We start from the raw sequence: 23259 nt of genomic DNA, 5'->3' as shown, positions 1-23259 counted from the left end.
TTCTTGTATTTATCATTGACAGCGATGATTTTCCTGTATGTGTGTCCTGTGCTCCTTTTGCTCCGTGCTCTGCAGCCAGGTCATAAGTTCATACGTTCTTACAGCACAGAAGAAGGCCATTTAGCCCATTATGCCTATACTGTCTCTTTAAAAGTGAATAGCTTCAGTCACAGTTCTTTCCCCATAGCCCTTGTGATTTATATGGACACACAGGAGCAGAAGCAGACCAGCGAGCCCCCCCAAGCCTGCACCACCATTCAATAAGATCATGGTTGATCTGTTTGTGTTTTGAATTCCATATTTCCATATATCCCCTTGCCTAATGAGAATCTATGTATCTCCACCTTTAAAACATTCAATGACCCTCCTCCACCATGGGACTCCCAAGCTCTGTACAACTGTTAATCTGTCAATTTATCTAAATGGTCAGTCCTTTGAGATTTGGGGAAAATACTGCCTCACAAACTGTCTGTAAAAGTTGACAAAGAAAATCTGTTCCAGCAGTTTCAATAGCTGTTTGTTGACATAACTCTAAGTGCTATCATTGTAGTATTGTTAATGGTTGGCTTCTTTCCACAAGCTATTGTTATCACAGTGGGGGTTTGTAAGTTCATGGTTTGACTGAGATTTAAAATACGTTTTTAAATGATTGTCTTTTATGTGGGGTTATGAACATAATTTATTGTTTTTATAAGGGATTGCGTACTTGAGGGGATTTAAACATATTGAATGGACTTTCAAGAATGGGAGTGTTCTTGAATATGGTGAAGTACATAATAGATATTTAGAATTTTGTTTTATTCCATTTAAGTATGAGTCTTGAGATCTGCCCATGGCTGACAGTGTGTGAGTTGGTATGGAGGGTTTGAGCATAAAGGGCAACACAATGGCATAATAGCTAGCACAGCTGCCTCACAGCTCCAGGGACCCAGGTTCCAGCTCCGAAGGGCCTGTTTCCCGTGCTGTGTTGTTCTTTGTTCTTTGTTCAATTGCTGGCTAGAGTCACTATCTTGTGGAGTTTGCACATTCTTTCCTGCATCTATGTGGGTTTCAACTGGGTACTCCAGTTTCCTGCCACAGTCCAAAGATCCGGGTTAGGTTGATTGGCCATGCTAACTCACCCAAAGTGTCCCGGGATGTGTAGGTTAGAGGGATTAGTGGAGTAAATGTGTGGGGTTGTGGGGCTAGGGTCTGGGGTGAGATTGTTGTTGGTACAGACTTGATGAACTGAATGGCTTCCTTCTGCACTGTAGTGATTCTGTGATTTCTCTGGGTGGTGGGTGTTGAGGCGTGGATTGATTCAAGGTGACATGGGGCTATAATGGGCCATACAGGTGGATGGCGTGCATGGTTTGTCATGAGTTGGTATGAAGCTGGCATAAATGCTGGAAGATTATATATGTATGAATGGGGATATGGGTTGGGGGTGGTGAGGTGTGACACCCCGAGAGGGCCTAATGTTTCAGAAAACAACTGACGCAAAGTCCCAAAAAATGAAGGTGGGCCTTTTACCCAGCTTGCCTGTCAAACTCTGTAGCCACCTCTGATCTGCATCCAGGATGTTGGGGCCAACTCCACCTTGCTCACCCCCCCAACCCAAAATGAAGATCTTGCCATTTTGTGCATCTTTTCTTAAGGCCCATCCTGTGAACAGGGAGAATTCCTGCAAAAATCCAGGCTACTGGTCTCAGTGTTCAGACAGCAGAAAGACGGAATTAGTATAAACTACCGATAGCATTGGAATCTCGGAATTTGACGCTGCTGTTCAGCTCACTACCACATCTATTATCATTCAATTTATTGCAACTTTCACTTCCCTAATCGTGACTATAAATCGTGAGACTACTTTCACTTTTGACAATAATAAAGTACCTGGAACCTCAATTTAAAAATAGATGTAACACATTATATGTGCGTCAGAGAAAATGAGTCCTTTCTAACTACTTATTCAATTGTGTCCAATCTTCATAAAAACTATGCATAAAAGTTTTGGAAAATATAAGTGGAATGAAGGTAAAAGCTGGAAATAAAGACTTATATAATGGAGTTTCTGCTAACCTTGCTGTTAGTCCAATCAGCTTAATTGAAGAGCTGTCATTGAGTCTTTTCCATCTTGACACTGCAAAGTTTTGTCTGAAGTTTATTTTTCTTAAATTCTTTAACACAAGCCTCTCATGCCTCTGCACTCCTCCAGTTCCCACCCTTTAATATAGATAAGAAAGAGGAGCAGGAGTAGGCCATTCGGCCCCTCGAGCCTGCTCCACCATTCAATCAGATGTTTTCATTGTAATAAATGAGACCCTGCAAAGACACAGTGTTGATGGTTTAAGAAAAACACCGGGAAGACTTATGTGGTAAAACAGGATAAGCCAATGGGGTTTGTTAGAATGGTAAAGGAAAGCCCAGTTGAAGCGAAAGGGTTGCAAAAGAATGTAGAGCTTGATCAGGAATTGACTGATAAGAAGGTGCTAGGTCTCTTTAAAGAATTTACTTGTGTGGTTATCTTTTAGTCATGTGTACCAGGGGAAGAAGTTAAAATTTTAAGAGTTATGGGAGCAAGTCAGTCTTTAATGGTAAGAGATCAAGAATTATGTAGTTTGGGAGGAATATTGCCAGAAACGGTGGTAAAATATGGAATTCAGGGTGGGACGATCTACCTCTTTGTTCGACTGGAGCAAGGCAGAGAGGGAGTGATTCGTGGCTGGAGCACTGAGGGTAAGAGATTTATTGTTTTTTTTAACCTTTCTTTCTCGCGGAGTTGTTTTAGTCTGTGCAGGTGCCTGAAGTCAGCCAGTAGCGCGGTTTAAAAAGCAGGCCGCACTATTCAGCTGGCAGCATCATTAGCGGGCAGCGGAGTGAGCAGGTAGCAGAGTGAAGGCTGAAGGGCTTTGGCTCAACGGGCTTAGGCGGAATAGGGCGAGGCAGGGTAGGTTTAGTTCTTAGTTTTCCCTATGTTATTCGAAGAAAGGTAGAATTATGAGTGTGAGACCAGTTTGTTGTTCTCAGTGTCGGATGTGGAAGGGCCTGGAATCTCCTAGCCTCCTGGCTGTCCATATCTGCACCAGGTGCGTTGAGCTGCAGCTCCTAAGGGACCACATTAGGGAACTGGAGCTACAGCTCGATGACCTTCATCTGGTCAGGGAGAATGAAGAGGTGATAGAGAGGAGTTACAGGCAGGTGGCCATACTGGGGCCACGGGAGGCAGACAAGTCGATCACGGTTAGGAAGGGGAAGGGGAAAGATCAGGTTCTAGAGAGTACCCCAGTGGCTGTGCCCCTTAGCAATAAGTACTCCTGTTTGAGTACTGTTGTGGGGGGCACAGCCTACCTGGGGGAAGCAACAGTGGCCGTGCCTCCGGCACAGAATCTGGCCCTGTAGCTCAGAAGGGTAGGGAAAGGAGGAGGAAGGCGGTAGTGATAGAGGACTCTATAGTGAGGGGGTCAGACAGGAGATTCTATGGAAGCAGTCAAGAAACTTGGATGGTAGTTTGCCTCCCTGGTGCCAGGATCCGGGATGTTTCTGATCGCGTCCAAGATATCCTGAAGTGGGAGGGAGAAGAGCCAGAGATCATGGTTCATATTGGTACCAGTGACATAGGTTGGAAAAGGGAAGAGGTCCTGAGACGAGAGTATAGGGAGTTAGGAAGGGAGTTGAGAAGAAGGACAGCAAAGGTAGTAATCTCGGGATTGCTGCCTGTGCCACGTGACAGTGAGAGTAGGAATGGAATGAGGTGGAGGATAAATGCGTGGCTGAGGGATTGGAGCAGGGGGCAGGGATTCAGGTTTCTGGATCGTTGGGACCTCTTTTGGGGCAGGTGTGACCTGTACAAAACAGATGGGTTGCACTTGAATCCCAGGGGGACCAATATCCTGGCGGGGAGGTTTGCTAAGGCTTCTGGGGAGAGTTTAAACTAGAATGGTTGGGGGGTGGGAATCAAATTGAAGTGACTGGGAGAGAGGAGGTTAGCTCGCAAATAGAGAGAGCTTGTCGACAGTGTGAGAGGGAGGATAGGCAGGTGATAGAGAACGGGAGCACTCAGACCGAAGGTTTGAGATATGTCTATTTTAACGCAAGGAGTGTTGTGAATAAAGTTATGGATCACTACTTGAAAATATGATGTGGTGGCCATTACAGAGACTTGGATGACTCAGGACTGGTTACTTCAAGTGCCGGGTTTCAGATGTTTCAGAAGGTACAGGGAGGGAGGCAAAAGAGGTGGGGGAGTGGCACTGTTGATCAGAGATAGTGCCAAGGCTGCAGAAAAGATGGACGCAATGGAGGGATTGTCTGTGGAGTCTCTGTGGGTGGAGGTTAGGAACAGGAAGGTGTCAATAACTTTACTGGGTGTTTTCTATAGGCTGCCCAATAGTAACAGGGATGTTGAGGAGCAGATAGGGAAACAGATCCTGGAAAGGTGTAATAATAACAGAGTTGTCGTGATGGGAGATTTTAATTTCCCAAATATTGATTGGAATCTCCCTAGAGTAAGGGGTTTAGATGGGGAGGAGTTTGGTAGGTGTGTTCAGGAGGGTTTCTTGACACAGTATGTTTTAAGCCTATGAGAGGAAAGGCTGTACTTGATTTGGTATTGGGAAATGAACCTGGTCAGGTGTCAGATTTCTCAGTGGGAGAGCATTTTGGAGAGAGTGATCATAATTCTATCTTCTTTACAATAGCATTGGAGAGAGAGATAGAATCAGACAAGTGAGAAAAGTGTTTAATTGGAGTAAGGGAAATTATGAGGCTATCAGGCAGGAAATTGGAGGCTTAAATTGGAAAGAAGTTTTCTCAGTGAAATGTACAGAAGAAATGTGGCAAATTTTCAGGGAATATTTGTCTGGAGTTCTGCATAGCAACGTTCCAATGAGACAGGGAAGTTATGGTAGGTTACAGGAACCGTGGTGTACAAAGGTTGTAATAAATCTAGTCAAGAAGAAAAGAAAAGCTTACAAAAGGTTCAGAGAGCTAGGTAATGTTAGAGATCTAGAAGAGATCTAGATAATAGGAAGAATCTTAAGAAGGAAATTAGGAGAGCTGGAAGGGCTCATGAGAAGCCTTTGGCAGGCAGGATTAAGGAAAATCCCAAGGCATTCTACAAGTATGTGAAGAGCAAGAGAATAAGACGTGAAGGAATAGGACCTATCGAGCGTGATGGTAGGAAAGCTTGTATGGAACCGGAAGAAATAGCAGAGGTACTTAATGAATACTTCAGTATTCACTATGGAAAAGGATCTTGGTGGTCGTAGTGCAGACTTGCAGCAGACTGAAAAGCTTGAGCATGTAGATATTAAGAAAAAGGATGTGTTGGAGCTTTTGAAAAGCATCAAGTTAGATAAGTTGCCGGGACCGGGTGGGATGTACCCCAGGCTACTGTGGGAGGTGAGGGAGGATGATCTTTGCATCACCAGTGGAGACAGGAGAGGTTCTGGAGAATTGGTGGATTGCAAATGTTGTTCCTTTATTCAAGAAAGGAAGTAGAGACAGCCCTGGAAATTATAGACTAGTGAGTCTAACCTCAGTGGTTGGTAAGTTGATGGAGAACTTACTGAGAGGCAGGATTTATAAATATTTGGAGAGGTATAATATGATTAAGAATAGTCAGCATGGATTTGTCAAAGGCAGATCATGCCTTACGAGCCTGGCTGAATTTTTTGAGGATGTGACTAAACACATTAGTGAAGGAAGAGCAGTAGATGTAAGATATATGGATTTCAGCAAGGCATTTGATAAAGTGCCCCATGCAAGGCTTATTGAGGAAGTGAGGGGGCATGGGATCCAAGGGGACATTGCTTTGTGGATCTAGAACTGGCTTGCCCATAGAAGGCAAAGAGCGGTTATAGATGGGTCATATGCTGAATGGAGGTCGGTCACCAGTGGAGTGCCCCGGGATCTGTTCTGGGACCTTACTCTTTGTGCTTCTTATAAATGACTTGGATGAGGAAGTCGAGGGATGGGTTGGTAAGTTTGCTGATGACACAAAGGTTGGAGGTGTTGTGAATAGTGTGGAGGGATGTCAGAAGTTACAGTGAGACATTGATAGAATGCAAGGCTGAACGGAGAAGTGGAAGATGGAGTTCAACCCAGATAAGTGTGAAGTGGTTCATTTTGGCAGGTCAAATAGAATGGCAGAATATAATATTAATGGTAGGCGTCTTGGCAGTGTGGAAGATCAGAAGGATCTTGGGGTCCGAGTTCATAGGACGCTCAAAGCAGCTGCGCAGGTTGAAGCTGTGGTTAAGAAGGCATATGGTGTACTGGCCTTCACCAATCGAGAAATTGAGTTGAGGAGTTGAGAGCTAATGTTGCAGCTATATAGGACCATGGTCAGACCCTACTTGGAGTACTGTGCTCAGTTCTGGTCACCTCGTTACAGGAAGGATGTAGAACCCATAGAAAGGGTGCAGAGGAGATTTACAAGGATGTTGCCTGGATTGGGGAGCATGCCTTATGAGGATAGGTTGAGTGAGCTCGGCCTTTTTTCCTTGGAGAGACGAAGGATGAGGGGTGACCTGATAGAGGTGTATAAGATGTTGAGAGGTATTGATTGAGTGGACAGTCAGAGGCTTTTTCCCAGGGCTGAAATGGTTGCCACAAGAGGACACAGGTAAAAGGTGCTGGGGAGTAGGCACAGAGGAGATGTCGGGGTAAGTTTTTCACTCAGACTGGGTGTGTGGAATGGGCTGCCGGCAATGGTGGTGGAGGCGGATTCGATAGGGTCTTTTAACAGACTTTTAGATAAGTACATGGAACTTAGAGGGTTATAGGTAAGCCTAGTAATCTCTAAGGTAGGGACAAGTTTGGCACAACTTTGTGGGCTGAAGTGCCTGTACTGTGCTGTAGTTTTTGTATGTTTCTATGTTTCTGGGAGAGCAGTGTTCCATTCTATAAGGTGAGGTTGGAGTGTCCCTGAAGAGTGGTGAGGTGGTAGTAGGGTTAATAGCGAAATTGTCTTGTCCAGGAATACAGTTTATCTTGAGTAACGATTGATTTAGCTGGATTACCAGCGGGAGTGGTGCCTACTGCCATTGAAAAGTCAGTGGAAAATCAAACAACCAAGTTGTTGAAAGACATATCCTGGGATTTTTCCTGATTATGTCTTAACAAGGTTGCAAAGTCACAGATCTTGTGCTAATAATCAAGATCTGAGTAAACGGTTTGTCAAATTCTGGAATGCATAATAAGAGTATTGATTTTATCGCTGCTTGAGGTTTCCCTATGACGACACGTGTGACATGACCAACAACATTTAACTACATCTTTATACAGTCCAGACCAATAAAAATGTTTGTGTATGTTAGCTTGAGTTTTCTTATTTCCAAATGACCTCCAATCAGATCAAGGATCAAATCTTACATCAAAGTTATCCAAGAGGTTATGGATAGCTGAGGAATAAAACAATTTAAATCAATTGCGCACCAGCCACAATCGCAGGGAGCGTTAGAGCAGTGGCATCAAACTTTAAAGACAATGTTGGGGGCTTATTGTTAAAATTATCCAGAGGTTTAGGATAAAGGAATTCCATTTGTATTCTTTGCACCTAATAAATCCACCAAATTCAGTCTATTTGAATTGGTTTTTGGCCATGAGGTAAAGAGACCACTTAAATTGATTAAGGAGAAATTGGTGAATGAGTGTTCTGAGACTACATTATTGGACTAGAACATAGAACATTACAGCGCAGTACAGGCCCTTCGGCCCTCGATGTTGCACTGACCAGTGGAGTGAATCTAATGACCCTCTAACCTAAACTATTCCAATGTTATCCATATGCCTATCCACTGACCATTTGAACGCCCTTAAAGTTGACGAGTCCACAACTGCTGCTAGCAGGGCATTCCATGCCCTTACTGCCCTCTGAGTAAACAACCTACCTCTGATATCCGTCCTATAATTACCACCCCTCAATTTAAAGCTATGCCCCCTCATGTTAGCCATCACCATCCAAGGAAAAAGGCTCTCACTGTCCATCCTATCTAACCCTCTGATCATCTTGTATGCCTCAATTAGGTCACCTCTTAACCTTCTTCTCTCTAACGAAAAGAACCTCAAGTCCCTCAGCCTTTCCTCATAAGACCTTCCCACCATACCAGGCAACATCCTGGTAAACCTCCTCTGCACCCTTTCCAATGCATCTTATAATGCGGCGACCAGAACTGTACACAATACTCCAAGTGCGGCCTCACCAGAGTTTTGTACAGTTGCAACATGACCTCACGGCTCCGAAATTCAATCCCTCTTCCAATAAAAGCTAACACACCATACGCCTTCTTAACAACCTTATCAACCTGGGTGCCAACTTTCAGGGATCTTTGCACATGTACACCGAGATCTCTCTGCTCATCGACACCACCAAGAGTCCTTCCATTAGCCCTATGTTCTGTACTCCTGTTACTCTTACCAAAGTGAATCACCTCACACTTTTCCGCATTAAACTCCATTTGCCACCTCTCAGCCCAGCTCTGCAGCTTATCTATGTCCCTCTGCAAACTGTAACATCTATCCTCACTGTCTACAACTCCTGCGACTTTGGTGTCGTCAGCAAATTTACTAATCCATCCTTCCACACCCTCATCTAGGTCATTTATAAAAATGACAAACAGCAGTGGCCCTGAGGCACACCACTAGTAACTGAACTCCAGGTTGAATATTTCCCATCAATCACCACCCTCTGTCTTCTATCAGCTAGCCAATTCCTGATCCAAACTGCTAAATCACCCTCAATCCCATGCATCTGCATTTTCTGCAGTAGCCTACCATGGGCAACCTTATGTGTCAAACTTTAGGGAAATGTTGAATAGAGCAGGTGAATTGACTGGACAACATTTAAAAGCAACACAGCATGTGATGAAACACATAAGAAATCAAAAATTATAGTTTTGTTTGTGGGGTTAAAGTCTTATTACTGCTACCAATGGTAGATGACCCTTTAAAAGCAAGGTTTAGTGGGCCTTATCAAATTGAAAGGAAATTGAGTGAGGTGAATTATTTGATAAAAATGCCAGATAGAAGCAATACTTATGGAGTGTATCATGTGAATATGCTTAAAAGGTATTTTGATAAGGGAGGAAAGCAAAAAGAAGATGTTTTAGTGGTTATAATTCATTGAGAAGTACTGAATCCAGAAGACTCTGAATTTGACATTTCTCAAATTAACTTGGATAACGAGGATGTTATTAGAAATTGGGATAAATTATTGAGTTACCTTCCAGAGGAAAATAGAAGTGACCTGAAAGAATTATTAACCTTGCATGGATAAATATATGTGAATAAATTGGGAAGTACTAGAATAGTTATACTTGATGTAGAGTGGGAAATGCTGTTCCAATTAAAGAACATCCTTATAGATCTAACTCTAAAATTGGCACAGGTTCAAAAGGAGATTGAAAGTGTGCTTGAAAATAACATAATTGAAGTAAATTGCAGCGAGTGGAGCTCACCCATAGTGATGTACTGAAACCAGATGGTACCCAATGATTGTGTGTGGACTATAGGAAAGTTAATGCACTTACAAAATCAAACTCTTATCCTATTCCACAGTTGGAGAGCTGCATTGAAAAGCTGCATCTCCAAACTGGATTTACTCAAAGGATACTGGCAGGTACTTTTACCTGGCGAAGGAGATTTCAGCTTTTGTGACACCAAATGGTTTATACCAGTTTTAAGTTATGCTATTTGGAATAAAAAAAACACCCAGTCACATTTCAACGATTGACCAACAAGGTCATTTCAGGATTAGTCAATTGTGTGATGTACACAGAGGATATGGTGATTTTTAGTCAGTAGCAAAGGCAGATGTGGAAAGAACATTTGAAGCCTCTGGCAGAATTATTCCATCGATTTCAGGAAGTGGGTTTTGTGGTAAACCTAGTTAGGAGTGAGTTTGGAAAAGCCCAAGTCATGTTCCTCAGCCATACAATTGGACATGGACAGATGGCCCCACGGGATGTGAAAACAAAAGTTATTAGGGAGTTCCCAAGACTGTCAACGAGAAGGAAAATAATGAGATTTCTGGGCCTAAGTGGTTTTTACTGTAAATTTGTGCTGAATTTTAGCAGTATGATTGCTCCACTGACTGACTTGCTAAAGAAGTGTAGCAAATTTCAGTGGACGGTGGAGTGTCAACAGACATTTGATGGTCTGAGGGCTGTGTTAACCGCTGTGCTGTGTTGGCCACGCCAAATTACACAGAACCATTCAAGGTAGTGACTGATGCAAGTGATGTGGGCATAGGGGCTGTGCTCTTATGAGAAGATGACATAGGAATAGAACGGCCTGATGGGTATTTTTCCAAAAAAAATGAATGCTCATCAGAAGAAATATTCAGTGAATGGAAACGAGACCTTCAGTTGGAATTGGCTTTGTGATATTTTAACATTTATGTTGCCAGTATTCACCTGAGAAAACTATGTAAACTGACCTTAATCCATTGATGTTTTTGGAGAAATTTAAGACTAAAAATGCTAGACTGTTTCAGTGGAGTCTATTATTGTTTTATTCATTCATTCAAGGCACATGGGTGTCACCGGTTGGTCAGCATTTATTGCCTGTCCCTCATTGCCTGAGGGCAACTGAGAGTTAGCCACATTGCTGTGGCTCTGGAGTCACATGTAGGCCAGACCAGATAAGGATGGCTGATTTCCTTCTCTAAAGGACATGAGTAAACCAGATGGGTTTTCCTGACAATTGACAACGGTTTCGTGGTCATCAGTAGATTCTTAATTCCAGACAATTTTTTAAAATATTCAAATTCTGCCATGGCGGGATTTGAACCTGGGTCCCCAGCATATTAGCTGAGTTACTGGATTTATAGTCTAGTGACAATACCATTAGGCCATTGCCTCCCCTTGAAAACTTTAAAAATTATACATGTGGCAGGAAGAGAGAATGTGATTGCTGATGTCACGAATGTAACAAAAAGAAGTGTTCGATGGTGAAAGACAAGGACTAAAATGGACTATATTATAGTTACATTTGCATGTTTTGATTTTGTAAAATGGTTACATATTTGTTGTAGAATACTAGTAATGTGAAACTGATAAGATTTGAAGAATGAAATCATCTTTGAAGGTTGATAGATTTTTTTCTTAAGGGGAGATGTGTGATGTTAGTGTACCTTTAAGAGAGGCTTTTTTTAAAATCATAACCTCTGCAGCTCTCACAGCTGCAGTGTTTCCTTAGCTCATAGTCTCGGCTGATATCATTCATTACTGGATTGACTGGAGATGTCTTTTTATTGCTACTTCGATAGATTAAAATGGGGTTGTTTATGTTTACTATGGGATTGGTTTTATGGCCCTGCATTGTTAGGGGGAAGGTCATGGTTTCTGGTCAGGTTTTCTTTCTTCCTAGGGAATTCTAAGATTTCATTTTCTGACAGCTGTGTCTTAGAAAGGAGTGGACATCAGACTGAAAGCACTCTCTCTCTCTCTCTCTCTCCTGGTTTTTGGGAAATTCTGCTGTTTTGTTGAAAGCCTTCTGGAGTAGAAACTCTGTTGTTGATGGCTTGACCAGAGTCCCTGGTCTGGGAAGCTGTTCTGACTTAAAACTGATCTGAGTCTATCCAGAGAACTGCAGACTTCATCCAAAGGTCTTGAGTCCAGTATCATGTGAGCATTAGTCTTTGCTGTGTTAAACCTGTTTAAAGGATTTTGTCCATGGCAAGGGTTTTGTTTGATTGGAACACATTAGATATATTTGTTAAAGGTTATACAATATAGTGGTTGTTTTGCTTCTTATTTGTAATTGATAAGAGTTCTTGCTAATGTTTTTACTATACATGTTAACCGTATCCTTAAATAAACCTCGTTTGATAAAAGCTCCCTTGCGGGTCATTTCAGTCATACCTGAAGTGAAACCTATCATGCTTATCCTAGCCAAATTCAAGAGGCAAAACTTATGTCCAGATGGACTCCATAAAACATTTTGGAGTTTCTGACCAGAACCATAACATTGTTCCTCCAGATTATAATTCCAGTGACACTGCCACTATGCCACCATTTCCCCCAGTTGTTGTTGTTAAGTGACTCTGGGAAGTTTTCCTGTCCCACCCGCCATGGGAATCATAACAAGCGGAGAGGGTAGACCATACAAAAGTCCGTTGACTTGGGTGGGATTTCCAGTTTTGGGGTGAGTACGGCCAGGAAATCCTGCCCTCTGAGCCTTGATGGATGTCTAAACTGCTCTGTATTACTCACCCCCACACCCCTTCTAGAAAGCTGCAGTAGAGCCTAAACTCACAGCGGTAGCAAGTTATCAACCCGGTTTACATGTTACCCAATTTCTATTTGTATTGACTTCTGTCAGGGTATGGTTAGAATTAGAACTCTACCACATGGGATGGTTCTGTCAAATAGCGCAGATGGACTTAAGGGGAAGGTAGGTAAGCAATGTGTATGAAGGGAGTAGAAGGGTAAGTTGATATGGTGAGGTGAAGTAGAGTAAGAGGAGGCTCATAAACACCAGTATCAATCTGGGCTGACTGGCATATCTCTATGCTGTAAATTCAATGTAATTTGATAGCTGTCTTCTTGTCGTCACCATGTTTTACACATTGCACCTGGTCAGGTTCTGCTATATTGACACTTACTGGGAGAGAAGCTGCGCAGATGCTGACAATCATCAGGGATGCTGTCCAAGTAAACATTCCCTGTGTGAATGAAACAGTGAGTTTACCATTTTCTGAGTGTCAGCCTTTTATCCATCCATAGGAAACAGTACAGCTGGGGCATTGTCATGCTCAATGGACATACAGAAAAGTAGGAAATCTACAGCACTAAAGAATGCCATTCAGCCCATTGTCTCTGTGTCAGCCAAGAAAGAACCCCCTCATTTTGTTCAGCTTTTAGTCTGTAGTTCTATATGTTACGACATTTCAAATACATCTCAAACATGGTGAGGGTTGCTTCTTTTCAAACAGTGAGCTTGCATTCCTCTGAGTGAGGAACCCTCTCCGGAACTCCCTTCTAATCCTTCTACCTCCCCATTTTGAATCTATGTTCCCTGGTTATTGACCTTTCTGCTATGGGAAATAGGTCCCTTCTCATCCACTTTATTGCTGTCCCTCATTACTTTATATCCCTTGATTAAATCTCCCTTCAGCCTCTCCTGTTCCACAGAAAACAATCCCAGCCTATCCATAGATCACCTTGGAAAGCATTTTTTCTGGATGTATCACAGATTGATATGGTTCCTGCTCTGCCCAAGACCGCAAGGAACTACAGAGGGTCGTGAATGTAGCCCAATCCATCACACAAGCCAGCCTCTCATCCATTAACTCTGTCTACACTTCTCGCTGCCTCGGCAAAGCAGCCAGCATAATTATGGACCCCACACACCTGGACATTCTCTCTTCCACCTTCTTTTGCCGGGAAAACGATACAAAAGTCTGAGATCACATACCAACTAACTCAAGAATAGTTGCTGCCAGACTTTTGAATGGACCTACCTCGCATTAAGCTGACCTTTCTCTACACCCTAGCTATGACTGTAACACTGCATTCTGCACCCGCTCCTTTCCTTCTCTATGAACAGTATGCTTTGTCTATATAGCGTGCAAAAAAAACTTTTCGCTGTATGCAATACATATGACAATAATAAATCAAATCAAATCTTGTTTCCTAGCTAGCATTTTCCAGTCTTAGCAACATCTTTATAAATCTCCTGTCTAAGTGATTGTATTTTTCCTGTAATATGACAAGAGCTGAATGAAGTACTCTAACTGTGGCCTGAATAGTGTTCTAAATCATTCCCTCCAGTTGGTTAATGAATATCCCTTCTTAACCACTACTTGTAGGCTTTGGATCGCAAGTGTCATGGGGTGGCACAATGGTTAGCACTGCTGCTTCATAGCGCCAAGAACTTGGGTTCAGTTCCTGCCTTGGGTCACTGTCTGTGTGAGTTTGCATATTCTCCCCATGTCGATGTGGGTTTCCTCTGGGTCCTCCAGTTTCCTCCCACAGTCCAAAGATGTGTAGGATAGGTGGATTGGCCATGCTAAATTGACCCTTAGTGTCCCAAGATGTGTAGGTTAAGGAGATCAACGGGGTAATTATGTGGGGTTACAGGGATAGGGCCTAAGTAAGATGCAATTTTGGAGAGTTGGTGCAGACTCAATGGGCTGAATGGCCCCTTTCTGCACAGTAGTGGGTTCTATGATTTGGCCTGAATTACCAACTCCTATGCACATTTTAGAAGATTCAGTAATTTGAGAATAATTCCACTTCAAACCAACTTTGAATCATTAATGAGATTGAAATCTGCTCACCTCCACTTTCTCAAGTAGAACTCAGGAGGAGCGGCAAGTGCTGGCCTAGCCAGTGACGCCCACATCCCCCAAATCAGTAGAAGAAATCCAACATGATCCTCATGCAAAGTCTTGTGAAACCCGGTTGTGACAATGGGAATGCAAAGAGATCTGACACACTTGAGAATTGCAGTGATTGGCCATGAAGACAGAAGATACATTTATAAAACACTGTCAAATTCCTTAGAGTATCGCAACCCTCACAGCCAATGAATCCTTTCAGTCATCGCTGCTTTGTCTGCAAGCCCAGCACCCAGTTTAGATAAATGATCAGTTCATATGATTGAGAGTTAAGTTGAGAGAATAATGCTGGCAAGGGCAAGTGGGAGAACCCACCTTTCTTCTCTGACCACAGCCCTGGGTGGCGCGGTTGCACAGTGGTTAGCACTGCTGCCTCACAGCCAGGGACCCAGCTTCGATTCCTGTCTGTGTGGAGTCTGCACATTCTCCCTGTGTCTGCGTGGGTTTCCACTGGTGCTCCGGTTTCCTCCCACAGTCTGAAAGACGTGCTGGTTAGGTGGATTGTCCATGCTAAATTCTCCCTCAGTGTATTCGAACAGGTGTCCAGAGTGGTGACTAGGGGATTTTCACAGTAACTTCATTGCAATGTTAATGTAAGCCTACTTGTGACAGTAACTAAACTTGATATTTTATGTCCCTGTTAACAAGCGGATAGAGGCAAGCTGAGATTAAATTGAACGGGAAGAAATCTGATATTCAAACTTGGAATTTCCACAGCGCTGCTCCTGTAATTTTGCCAGAATCATAGAATAATATAATCCCTCAGTGCAGAAGCAGGCCATTCGGCCCATGAAGCCTGCACCACCAACAACCCCACCCAGCCCCCATCCCCATAACCTGACTCATTTACCCTGCTAATCCTCCTAACCTACGCATCTTTGGACACTAAGGGGCAATTTAGCATGGCCAATCCACCCAACCTGCACACCTTTGGACTGTGGGAGGAAACCGGAGCACCCTGAGGAAACCCACGCAGACACGGGGAGAACGTGCAGATTCCGCCCAGACAGTGACCCGAGGTCGGAACTGAACCCAGGTCCCTGGGGCTGTGAGCTAGCAGTGCTAACCATGTGCTGCCCCAAATTGGCACAAACTCTGGTTACATGTTAACATGCTTTCCATCGCACCTCTGATGAAATTACAGCAGTTAACCTCCAAGGAATTTCATAGCAGCTGAATGGGAAAGGGACTTGACGCATTGAAAATTATGAATGCAGAAAAGGAATTGACACATTGTAACATTGAGCAAATGGTAAAAAAGTTGATGCACTGGGAATGGGAATGTTAGCTGAGTTTGCATTGTAAGTGTATACATTATAATTGGGACTCTTATAGAGCTGATACCAGGCGCAGCTTTTCAATGCATTATTTACAGATGTCTGTAAGTAAGCAGCTCACCCACCTCCTTGATCAGATCATGCTGCACAGCTTGTGAGACTGAAAATAGGGCCTGTAATTTTAGTATTAACAATTTAATGTGATCAAAGTAGTCAGAACCGGAAAGAGCAGCGAAGTGCAAACAAATTGCTTTTCCTACTTTGCCGAGATGAGAATAGAAGGGTTGATTGTCAGCGAGGCTGTAGGGGTGGAAGTTAATCGTGGACACAGAGGCACGGACAGGTTGGACAAATTCATTACTGGAAAAAAAACACCCATGCCTTGAAATTGAAGTTGACACAAAATAAATATGCAGAGAAATTACCCTTGTTCCTGTACAAAACAGAGGCAAAACTAAAGTGAGGGACATGTGAAATTAGTCAGTGCAGTGCAGCATCCTTTACATTATTAATGGAACATGGCATCTCCTCATCACCCACGTTATAAGACCAAGGCAATAACTGTCCACACTCATTTACAGATTCAGGACAAGAGCAAAGGGGAGAAAGTGGGAGATAAAGTCGGAGAGGAAAAAATAACCTAAATCAGTCGTAACCATTCCATCCCATCCTCCTGTGGAATAGTTTACCGCTTTTTTCCCACCTCTTGACTGATTGCAATAGGATATATGTTTTAGAGAAGAGGGATTGTAACCCCTTGAGTGCTGTGATTCTAAAGAACAGTCATAAAGCAAGCTTTCCTGCCAGCTTAATTCAAAAGACAAGATAGAAAACGTAGAACAGTACAGCACAGTACAGGCCCTTTGGCCCTCAACGTTGTGCCGAGCTATGTCCGGACCCAAGATCAAGCTATCCCACTCCCTACGATTCTGGTGATAAATGTTTATTTTTTACAGCATGTAGATGTTCTTACATGACAACATGTAATTGCAACCAACACCCAGTCCTCATCCCCCCAAGACATATGCAAACACAAGAAAAGGTGATTTCTAAAAGTCTAAATAGAATCCCTACAGCGCAGGAGGGGGCCATTTGGTCCATCGAGCCTGCACTGATTTTCCGAAAGAGCTGGAGACGGAGTTTATTGAACTTTTGCGACACAGAAGAAGACCATTCAGTCTATTGTGTCTGTGGCTGGCTCTCCAAGGGAGCAATGCATTTGGTGTGTCTTGCCCGCCATCTTGCTGTACATTCCTCCTTTTCAGATAAAAATCCCATTACCTCTTGAATGCCTTAATTGAACCTGCCTCCACCACACCCCCAGGTAGCGCATTGCACATCCTAACCACTCACCGTGTGGAAATGTTTCTCCTCACGTCTCCATTGCTTCTTCTGCCTTAAATCTGTGCCCTCTGATTCCTTATTCTTTCAGCAATGGGAATGATTTCTCCCTATCCCATCTGTCCAGACCCCTAGTGATTTTGAACACCGCTCTCAAACCTCCTCTCAAACATCTCTTCTCCAAGGAAAATAGTCTCAGCTTCTCCCAATCTATCTACATAACTGAAGTTCCTCAGCTCTGGAGACATTCTCCTGAAGGTTTTCTGCACTCTGGGGAGGTGGTGGCATAAGGATAATGTCCAGGCTAATGCCCTAGGGACGTGGGTTCGAATCCCACCATGGCAGCTGATAGAGTTTAAATCCTATTAATAAATCTGGAATTAAAAGTTAACCTCGGTAATAGTGACCATCAAACCATTGTCAAAAAGATTCTCATTAAAACCCACCTTGTTCACTAATGACCTCTAAGGAAGGAAGTCTGCTGTCTTTATCTGGTCTGGCCTTTTTTTGACTCCAGACCCATGGCAAAGTGGTTGATTCTGAACTGCCTCTGAAATGGCTGAGCAAGCCATTCTGTTGTACCAAGCTGCTGCAAACAGGATTGAAACTGGATGGCCCACCTGACATTGGCCTAAGCATCAGGAACAACAATGGCAAAGCCAGCCCTGTCCCGCCTGCAAGGTCCCCCTTACTGATATTTGGGGACATGCACCAATATTGGAAGAGCTGTCCCAAAAACCAGTCAAGCAACAGGCTGACATAGTTGTGTAATGACATCAATCAGGTCATTGAGGTTGGCCTATTGGAATATGAACTCCCTGATTAAGGTCTCAATTGATGGGTCATTCAGGGAGTCTTTTCCATGTATTTAACTGGGAGTGTTGGTTCCTCTGTCACTCTTGAAGGTAGACTGCTGACTGATAGCACTCTGTGTACTGTTGGAATTATAAATAAAGGGATTTAGTAAAGGGATTTCAGCCTTGAAAGACCTATTACAAGTTAAACTCGTGGAATCTTACTTTGCAATGCAAACGTCCCCATTCACTATCTAGTCCTGGTGCATCAAGTGTCTTATTCAGTATCTAATCCCTTTTCATTCCTTCAATGTCCAATCAATATGAACCAAGTTTTCTTATTCGCTCTAAAATTCCAATGTGCTAAATTCCCTGGCCGAAATGTTCTTGTCCCGCCCACCGCTGGAATTGTAACGGGTGAGACAGAATTTTGGCAGAACATTCAAAGGTCCAAGTGGGAATTTCCATCTTGGGTACATGTGTGCTGGAGAATCCTGCCCCATCCCCAGAATCATGAATCCCAACCTGGCAAAAATGTTTAAAGTATTTCAATTTTTTAAATCCGTTCCATTCACTGTAGAGAACTTCCATTTATAACCCTTTTGTATTTATTTATTTATCACTGTCACAAGAAGGCTTGCATTAACACCGCAATAAAGTTACTGTGAAAATCCCCGAGTTGCCACACTCCGGCGCATGTTCGGGTACATTGAGGGAGAATTTAGCATGGCCAGTGCACCTAACCAGCATGCCTTTCGGACTCTGGGAGGAAACTGGAGCACCTGGAGGAGACCCACACAGACACGGGGCGAACGTGCAAACTCCATACACACACAGTGACCTAAGCCGGGATTCGAACCTGGGTCCCTGGTGCTGTGAGGCAGCAGTGCTAACCACTGTGCCACCCTTTAACATGCAAAATGCGATTCTTGCAGCATAAATCCCAGTTTATCAAAGCTGTCCCAATCGCAGTAGAATCTCTGCTTCAGAACTCTATAAAAGGAAGCACTGATTAACCATCGAAACAGTTAAATTAGTGTGTCACGTTAATCTTCACACAAAAATCAGAATGATGAACATCTGATCTTAATCTAACACCTTCTGCTCAAATTGCTGGGGGAGATTCGTATTAAATTTGCCTTTGCCCGAATTATACATCAGGGGAAATAATTGACAAGGAAGCCAATCACCATTTGCGACCTAATTGGTAAAATATTAAATAAGTGTTTGAAATTTGTCATTACAATAAAGGTTACATTTCAGAATTGACATAATATGTAAATTACCCTGTCATTCATCTATTTCTTCCTTGAAATAATTTATTGTGGTTTAAGACTGGAGCTGCAATTGATACTGAACAAAACTCACTTGGCTGTTGGCTTTTCAAAATGGGCTTCCAAACAGTTCAGTCATATTGAATATACTGAATTATATATCATTTATGGCAGCGAAAGACAAACTCCTCAAAGCTCTACCTCACATTGCATGAACTTCAGGATCATACGGCATAACCCACAGGCAGTCATAGAATCATAGAATCCTACAGTGCAGAAGCAGGCCATTCAGCCCATCGAGTCTGCACTGACCACAATCCCACCCAGGCTCTATCCCCATAACCCCATGCATTTACCCTAGCTAGCCCCTCTGACCCTAAGGGGCAATTTAGCATGGCCAATCCACCTAACCCGCACATCTTTGGACTGTGGGAGGAAACCGAAGGAAACCCACACAGAGGCGGGGAAAATGTGCAAATACCACAGAGACAGTGACCCGAGCTGGGAATTGAACCCAGGTCCGTCGTTTTGACTTGATTTGAATCATAGAATCATGGAATCTCTATAGTGCAGAAGAAGCCATGCGGCCTATCGGCTCATCGAGTTCAAGCAAGTATTCCACCAGGGCCCCAGAACGATCTGCTGGAAGGCTCTGGCAGAACAACGGAGAGCTGCACTGAGGCTGTTCATCAACACAGTCATTCCACTGGGAAAGTTTCAAAGCTGAGCTTCCCACCAAACACAGTCAGGACAGCCAACTTAGAATCATAGGATCTCTACAGGAGGCCATTCGGCCCATTGAGCTTGCATTGACCATAATCCCACCCAATCCTTTCCCCATAATCCCACATATTTACTTTGTTAGTTCCCCTGACACTAATGAGCAATTTAGCTTGGCCACTCCACCTAACCACACATCTTTCGGACTGTGGGAGGAAGCTGGAGCACCCAGGGGAAACCCATGCAGACACGGGGAGAACTGCAAACTCCACACAGACGGTGACCCAAGGTTGGAATTGAACCCGGGTCCCTGGTGCTATGAGGTAGCAGCGCTAATCACCATGCCCATCTTCAATGGGAGATCTCTCATTTTGGAACTGTGCCCCCTTGTCCTCAAGAGGGGAAATGTCCTCTCAGCATCCACCATGTCAAACGCCACCTCCCATATCCCCCCCAGTTTGACTTGATTTATTATTGTCATAGGTATTGGGATATAGTGAAAAGTATTGTTTCTTGTGTGCTATACAGACAAAGCATACCGTTCATAGAGTAAATGGGGGAGAAGGAAAGGAGAGACTGCAAAATGTAGTGTTACAGTCATAGCTGGGATACCGCTAACCATTGTGCCACTGTACTGTCTTACTTGGGATTACTGGCTGCCAAAATCTCTGCTGTTTTTAGCCAGTCATAGAATCCCTACAGAGCAGAAGTAGACCATCTGGCCCATCAAGTTGCACCAACGTATACCCAATCTTCCCCATAACCCCATGTATTTAACCTGCTAATCCCCCCAACCGATATATCTTGACCACAAAGGAGCAATTTAGCATGGCCAATCAACCAAACCCACACACCTTTTGTACTGTGGGAGGAAGCTGGAGTACCCGGAAGAAACCCACACAGACACAGGGAGAATATACAAACTCTACACAGACAGTGACCCAAGCTGGGAATCAAACCATAGTCCCTGATGCTGTGAGGCAGCAGTGCTAACCACTGTGCCACCATGCTGCCTAGTCTTAAGATTCCATCATATATATTCAACACTGTGTTGACCTGTGCATGTGTGAAATAGAACAGAAAAACATCTGAATGGAGCCCACTTCAGGATCTTTTACCAGGACCCGATCAGAATCAGCTACTCAAAAGGCAAGTGGACTGAAGCAAATATCATTTCATGACCTGTCAGAGGAAATATGTTCCAACGTCACGGTTTTCACTGCTTCAGTGAAGTGGAAATGAAGTTCAAATAACTCCATTAAGCATTCCTGAATTAAGTTTACATGACAAAGAATGGAAATTACAAATACATTGGTTCTTATTCTCTCACAAAGTGATTGGGTAGGTTATTTAAATGAAGTGATTCCTTCATTATTGAAAAGCCATTGATGACAGACTATCTTTGGTGAGTAGTATTGACTCTGTAGGGTTATTAATTGTAACTCCCACCCTTGGTTAATTGGTTTGAACTAAGGTCAGGAGAAACTTTTGCCATTAAAATTGTAAAAGGGAAGATGCTGGGCAGGATAGCTTTTCTCGTTAAATCACTCACCTTGCAACTACACCATAAAGTCCTTACAATTTCCATTATCTTCTGTTTTCTGCCTACGTGGAATCTGATGCTACATTCACCTCAAAATCTTTAGTTTAATTTATCTTTTCATGGAATGTTTGCATCACTGGCTGGGCCAGCATTTATTGCCCCTCCCTAATTACCCTTGAAATGTCAGTGAGCTGCCTTCTTGAACCCTGCAGTCCATACGGAGTAGGTACACCCACAGTGCTGTTAGGAAAGGAGTTCCTGGATTTTGAGTCAGTGAGAGTGAAGAAACAGCAATAGGTCAGAGTGGTGCGTAATTTGGAGGAAAACTTTTTCCCATTATCTTTCCGGATGGTAGAGGCTACAGATTTGCAAGGCGCTATTGAAGGAGTCTTGGTGAGTTCCTGCAGTACATCCTATTGATGGTACCCACTGCAGCCAAGGAGTGATGGTGGTGTTGGAGGGAGTAAATGTTTAAGGTAGTGGATTGGGTGCCACTTGAGCAGGGCTGCTTTGGATGGTGTTGAGCTTCTTGACTGTTGTTGGAGCTGCACCCTTCCAGGCAAGTGAGGAATATTCCATCACACTGATGACTTGCACCTTTAGATGGTGGATAGGCTTTGGGGAGTCAGGAAGTGAGTTACTCGCTGGAGAATTCCCAGTATCTATCATCTCTGGTAAACTTCAGTCTTTGGTCAATGATAATCCCCCAGTGTTGGTAATGCCATTGAATGTCATGGGGAGATGGACAGATTCTCTCTTACTGGAAATGGTCATTGCCTGGCACTTATGTGGTGCGAACGTTACTTGCCAACTATTAGCTCAATTAATATTGTGCAGCTCTTGCTGAACATTGTGCAAACATCAGCGAACATCACCATTTCTGATATCATGATGGAGTGAAGGTCTTTGATGAAACAACTGAAGATGTTTGAGCCTATAAGACACTATCCTGAGGAACTCATGCAGTGGTGACCTGGGACAGGCCAGGTTTGTACCACAGAGGTGGCAGGAGTAATTTTCGACAGGCATTCCCACTTACTGAAGAACCTCACTATTCGATCTGATGTCTCTGTGTTTCGTCCACCAAATTTATGATAGAACTCATGTACACTGCACCAGATAACCTGTGCTCTAAACTATCTGTCAACAATATCACAGCTGATGAACTTGATACAATAAAAATCTCCTTATTTATAAACATAACCGCTAATAAAAAAGTACCTACTCATCAATTTCTATTGTATATTAATCATTGAGATGAAGGTAACTTATCGATCATGCCACACTGCTGACTTCAGGATGCTGAGATAGAAGGTAATGTTGGAGAATTATTGGGGGCAATTTTAGCCTGATTTTAACTAGCCTGTAAGATAGGGCAGAATGTTGACTTTACACCCTGTCCAATATACTTCAATGAAGCAGAGCGTAAAACCAATGGCACACTCCATCCCATCATCACATTGGATCAGATAGATTCATATTGTTCAATGTTAATATGAGTGATACAGCACAGAATGAGGCCATTTGGACAATTGAATCTGTGACGACTCTTTATAAGAGCTATCCAGTTTGTTCCATTCCCCTGCTCTTTGCCCACTGCCCTGCAAATACATCCTTCTTCAGCATAAACCCAATTCTGTTCAATCTGTTTCCACCACATTTTCAGGAAATGCATTGAAAATCTTGGAACATTGAAATAGTAGTCGATCATTTAGTCCCTCATACTGTTCTGCCATTCAATGAGATCATAGCTAGTCAGTGACCCATCTCCAAACATCTGTCTTTGTCTCATATCCATGAATACCCTTGATTAACAGGTGGCACAGTGGTTAGCACTGCTGCCTCACAGCGCCAGGGACCCGGTTTCGATTCCCAGCCTCGGAGCACTGTCTGTGTGAAGTCTGCACGTTCTCACTGTGTCTGCATGGGTTTGCATCAGTACTCTGGTTTTCTCCCACAGTCGGAAAGATGTGCTGGTTAGGTGCTA

This window comes from Carcharhinus amblyrhynchos, chromosome 32 (genome assembly GCF_965287045.1).
Source record: "Carcharhinus amblyrhynchos chromosome 32, sCarAmb.v2.hapA, whole genome shotgun sequence".
Lineage (NCBI taxonomy): Eukaryota > Metazoa > Chordata > Chondrichthyes > Carcharhiniformes > Carcharhinidae > Carcharhinus > Carcharhinus amblyrhynchos.
This window is presented reverse-complemented; position numbering follows the sequence as displayed.